Below are 6,236 nucleotides of genomic sequence, written 5' to 3'. Positions count from 1 at the left end.
AGGGCTTGCCATTTAGCTGGGAAGAGGAGAAAGCAGGTGTAATAGAAGAAATATCAAAGATCTGCAGTTCGATAACTTGGAGGAGTTTAAAGTGAGTGTAACGGACAATAAAAGCATAGAAATCTCAGAAATGGAAAGGTCGGTGATTGGATAAATCATCTCACACCATCCATGGTGAAGCAACTATCTAGAATAACTGAAGAGAAGCTAAGTGGAACAGGTCTGTCATTTAAGTTTAACCTCCAGGACAAGAGTGTAAAGGGTGACAACCTGAGTCCAAATTAACCCAGTAATTGATTGAATTGATCCTGAAAGATGATAATCTTTGCAAAGAAAAAAAAATCGTTTGAAAAGGATCAGCTAATCTGCTCTAATAGCATGTTGATTCACTATTATTTCGATGCCTAAGTGTAAAAACTCTCTCTGCTAAAGACACATATTGTCTTACTGATAGCTTTTGCAAATATTTACGTACTTTATGACCTGAGATGGGAATATAATAGAAATGAAGCATGGCCAAATCATCAACATTTTATTCATCAATAGTTCAGCAATATACCTCCTATATTTAGAAATTAAGAGAAAATTTTCATGTCTTACTTTCACAAAGAAGGAAAGGTTTCTGCCAGAGGAATCTGAAAGCATAACTTCACAAAGAGTTTACACACTGTACATTTCACACTGCAGAAGCATAGACCACACCACACACTATTTTGATAGGGCACACAAAGCAAAGCAAACTAAATAAGTTGTTTTAAACTATCAACCATGTCTCACATATGATCACAGCTAATCTCATGATGCCCATTGCATCTGATAATTCCAATATCTGGAGACCGGAGGTCAGAAATGGAGATCAGTTTGGACCTGAATTTGTCAGCTCCGTCACTGTTAGTTGCCACCACTTGGTGTCCAGTGTTCAAAGTTTCCACTACAACTGAACTGAGAATTGTATCTGGAACAGAGTACGAGATGGCAATAAGCGATTCACGTGCGACCTCCAAAGAAGCCTCCTTTTCCAGAGCACTGGGATCCATAAAAAGCAAATCTCCTGACAATGAAAGGTCCTCAGTAAAAAATGCCAAAAATCAAAACCACAAGATTTCCAAAATAGTTGTCAATTATCTTCTCCAACAACCCCCCCCCCCAAAAAAAAAAAAGTACAAAAATAAATTCTAGGAAAATTTGCTAACATATGACAGACAGGCATCATTAGAGAAAATATGCTTAGATAACAAAAATAAGTACCAGAAAGCAAATTGATAAACAGGGAACTTATCATTTAGTACATAGTCATGCAGTCAGACATCTTTGAGACATATATCTCAGAAGTTCAGAAAAACTAAACTCACATTTACTGCTCTAGTCAAGTCCCATCTGACAGGCAAATTAGAAAGCCAATACATATCAACAACAACTAATTTTCTCTTGCCAGAATTGACTTGATGTAATTACAGAGATGTAAGAGTAACAAACAAGTAGGATTCAACATGAAACACTTTCCGCAAAAGTCACATAAGTAAAAATAGGAATAATAAAGCCAGCACATGCTAAAAGAAAAGGAAAGAAATGAAAATTATAACCAATCTCTACTCAGGCACATAAAATTGTTCCAACTGAGATATGATTCTTGTACGAATCAACTCTCCACCTTTTACTCTCTTCAGCATCTATGATGCACCCTTGACTTCATTTGAAGTGTCACATAAAAATCCAGTACCAATAACAGAGCCGTTTCATGTCTGCAAATCATACAGCTAAGGAAAGAAAAGTCCAAGTAACATAGGTATGATCAAACTGGGCACTGGACGCAATTAGCGCGTGGTGGAATGGCAGTATCCAATATGAAAGATAAATCAATCACCTCAATACATATATCTAACTGTGCTATCTCTACCAAATATTGGAAGCAATCAAAATTTTTTGCCTTATAGGATGATTTTCACAAATTGGAAAACAACATTCTCTACTCCTAAGAAACTTGGAACCGAGCTTCAATTGAGCAAATCTTGCTACTAATATTTGTCAAAAGCAATTGATTATTGGGCTGATCATCATCGTCGTATAAACTAAGTTTGCAAGTAAAAAGAGTTACAGGATCCAGAAGGTAAGGATAAAGCATTAGCTACAGAAGATTTCAGCTCATCGGGACAAAGTCTGAAATCCTAAGTCAGAAGTATATGACTTCAACAGTATACTAGCAAGCAAAATTACATCCTTTTATCTGACAGAAAGAAGCCAAAGATACGATTGTGTTGAATGAAGATCTTGAAATACTTATTTATGAAAGAAAATACTGTTTAACTCTTATGGTTTCGATCGTTATCTCCCTTACAACTTATAACTTCTAGTCTTGCCCTACCACTCAACTCCGTCCTTATTTTTCCCAAACAGCTTCTGCATCGCAATTCCTCCTACTCTCACACTCATCATAGCTAACAGAAGCAAATGTTCCTGAAATCCTGCTAAAACATATCACCTGCACCTTCCATTACTCTTTAGAATTAAACAATATCCATTATTAATTTTATCTCCATATGTTCCAATAAATTACAGGACAACAAACACTCACTAAACTTGTTGATTTTCCCTAAACTAAATAAGTCAACTTTTTAATGATCTAATTAACAACTTAGATTTCAGCTAAGGCCGCTACAACAAATATCTCTATTAACAGCTAGTATTACACAAGCTGCACTCTTACTCTGCTTAAGACTTCTTCTTTATCATAATCTGTTCTGCAATTCACTGCAGTTTCAAGCATCTTGACCCACGCGTGTAAAAAATCCTTCGTCTGACAAACGGTGACGATTTATACAAGATTAATCCGTAAACAAAAAACACTTTATATCAATCTAAAAAAGCACTAACCTTCAAGAATCCTACACAACCTGCAAATTTTCCTGATTCGTTTCCTTATATTTTTCCAATAAATAATAACCCGCAACTGCTCAGCTGAAAAACAATCAACCACAAAACCCAATTTACAAGTTTTTAAGTTTCTGAATTTCCATCCACAGATTATCCATCTTATCACTATATCCATAAACAATTCTACAAATAAACCAAATATTGGCATCAAATTAAACAGATAAGCTCCAACATAGATCAGAAATCAAAATTCAAGCAAATTGAAACATAAATTTTTGTTCAATTCACAACAAAAACCCCGAGATTTGGGATAGGAAGTGGGAGACAGAGAGAACAGACCTTGTTGGAATTTGTTGCGGCCGTTCAAGAATTCTGAATTCTGAATCTGACGTGGCAATTTAGTCGCTTATGTAGGAGTTGGAAGTCAAGACTCGACAGCATTAAAACCCAACCCCGAACCGTCAACCGGCCGGTTTTCTGGTCTGGATTAGCTTCAAAAACCAAATAGCATCAATTTTACATTAAATTAGTTGAATCGTCCGATTCAACTACTAAACCATTGAACCGAAATGGTTTTGTGAGGTTTGGTTCAATATCCAACCTTAATTAAGTCGACAATTTTGAATTTGATCAACCAATCTCATTAATGACATTTCAAATTTAATATCTTACTAATTATCCATTCATAATTATCTCTAACTAATTAGACAATAACAATTATAGTCTTATTCTACTCATTTCTCTTGTCTCCTCCATAATTACATACTAACTCTTGTCTAACATTTATAACATAGGGTCTTTATAATGAGTGCCCACTGGATACTCGTTAAAATATATTGCGGGTGCTACATTTTTAGAAATGTAAGATTAATTAGAAAAAAATAAATACAAGGGAAGATAAGTAAAATTAAATAAGAAAAGTACATAAATGCAATAATAGGTCATAATTATTAGTATATATATATATATATGATAAGTTAGGTCAATTTTAGATTTGTTAACGAGTGCCTAATAGACACCCATTAAAAAAATTTTATAACATATACAACTGTATTATTTTTTCTTTTAATCTTGAATGCATTTCATTTATTTGTTAATGCCTTTTATATTTTTAATTTTTATCATATAAACTAGTGCTCATATAATTTAGGAAAATTACAAATACATGAAATAATATGATTTAAACCTCTAACTTATAAAGGCTATTTTTGAGTTTCAAACAAATAATACTATTTAGAAAAATAGAATGAGAATTGAAGTGATCATATTTAACAATATGACTTAAGTTTCTACAAATATCTAATTTTTTTTTTATATTTAATATTTATTAATAATATTTATAATGTAATTATGACATCACAAGTTAATAATGATAAGTCCAACGGTTGATCCAATGACCTTTGACCCATTCATTTTTGGGTTAATGAGTGGTCTGGGTTTTAGAACCTTGCTCAAGAGTCCAAGTTCCAACCGCTTCTGACCCTTCCCTCTCACATAATCAGAACTCATTGATGACGTATAGGATGATGAAATGGTACTTTGGAAAATAACATTTCGGTCTTAAATTTTCTCAATTTGCATTGCCCTCCTCATCCTATATGGTTATTGAAACATTGAGGACTCCCAAAGTTTCAATGTGAGCAAAAATTGGTCCTAATAGCACACTCGAGGTCTGTTACATGACAAAATTTTACTAGTAATATTTGTAGTATTAGTAGTTACTTGAAGGAATAATAATGTTAGTAATTAATAGTCATATTAGTAGTTAGTAACAGTATTAATAGCTAATGGTAACATCATTAGTCACTAGAAATATTGAAATTAGTAACAACATTTAGTATTACAAGGATTGATTTGGCTAGAAATTGACTAAAAAAAAATCAAAATTAGTTAAATTTTAGATATTTAATAAATTGAAATTTTGGGAAATCATATTCAATTGAATCAATGGTTCCTAATGAATATGATATTTAGTGGGCCAAATTCAATCGAAATTAAGAATTTGTACTAAAATTTCACTTTTTCAAAATCCATTCAATTAAAATGTAAGAGTCTCTCTCTCTCTATATATATATATATATATATATATATATATATATGAAAGTTCCTAATTTGATTACCTATTTTCTCTCTCTCCTAGGTGGCATGCCTAATTAGAAAGAATTGATGAGTAATTTGAATACTTGGATTTTACCCACATTTGTATCCAACTATTCTTAAACTAATTCTTTTTGTAATTTCTCTATCTTTTAACAACTTAATCATTTTAAATAAATTTTAATTATATTTTGTTATGGTTTTCTTCTCTCTTCTAACAAACTTTTATTTTTATTTATATATTTATTTAATTTAATTTATCCATACATATCATTTTTATGTGCTGTTGTTTTAATTGTTACTTTATTAAAGTTGCTAGAAACTTAATATTTGTTTATGGAGAAAATATGTTTTTTGCATCTTTGATTTTTAGTTGAATACACACATATAGTTTTAGGTTTTTAATCATATTAAAATTTAATGATTGATTCAAAAATTAATATGGTACCTGAACACTTAGATACATTAATTTGCTAAAACAAATATTCATGAATATGTAAGAATATTATTTTATTTTTAAAATTTATATAAAATCATAACTAATTCTAATATAAAAAGAAACCATGCTAATGCATGGATTAAAATGCTTGTTTAAATTGAATGTGGCCTTTTGGAAATCAAATTCAATTAAACCTAAGAGTTTCTATAGTGTTAATTTCATGAAATTTAATTTAGTTAAATTTAAGAGTCTGCACTAAATTCAACTTTCAACAAAAGAAATGTGGCTTTGGGAGTTTGACAGGATCTTATGGTTGACATTAATACTAGTAGCTAGTACTAGTTATATTAAAAACAGTCCCAATTACTTGTAATATAGGTAATATTTATAATTACTAGTAAAATTATCAATATGCAGTTGCTTGTAATGTTAATAATAGTAGTAATTAAAAGTAATATTCGTTTTTACTCGAAATATTAGCAGTATTAGTAGTGACTAGTAGCATTGGCAATTACTAATATATATTATTAGTTAATACTAAAATGAGTTATTACTAGTAACATTACGAATTATAAGGTTTGTTAGTAAATTACTAGTAACATTAGTCGTGTTCACTTAATTGACTTATAGAAAATCAAAGTTATATTAAACTTAAGAGGTTGTAAAGAATTTTCAGCAAAATATAGAAGTTTTTTTTACTGGTTATGATTTTTAGCAAATCAAATTTAGTTAAACTCAAGAGGTGGTACTCAATTTGACCTTAAGGAGGAAATCAACCTTAACTAAACTTAGAGATCCTAGAGTAAGGACGTGGTTTTTATGAGTTCGA

The 6,236-nt window shown here is 31.0% G+C and overlaps 1 long non-coding RNA gene across 1 annotated transcript; it reads right to left on the bottom strand.

Annotated features, from left to right (window-relative positions):
- Positions 1-513: 513 nt before the first annotated feature.
- Positions 514-3,647, bottom strand: LOC140012954 (uncharacterized). The gene is made up of 2 exons (XR_011819985.1): positions 3,211-3,647; positions 514-1,051 (listed from the first exon to the last, which is right to left on the bottom strand). It is a non-coding gene; the product is annotated as an uncharacterized lncRNA (long non-coding RNA).
- Between the last annotated feature and the right edge of the window lie 2,589 nt (positions 3,648-6,236).

Source organism: Coffea arabica, chromosome 8e (genome assembly GCF_036785885.1).
Source record: "Coffea arabica cultivar ET-39 chromosome 8e, Coffea Arabica ET-39 HiFi, whole genome shotgun sequence".
Classification (NCBI taxonomy): domain Eukaryota; kingdom Viridiplantae; phylum Streptophyta; class Magnoliopsida; order Gentianales; family Rubiaceae; genus Coffea; species Coffea arabica.
This window is presented reverse-complemented; position numbering and strand designations above follow the sequence as displayed.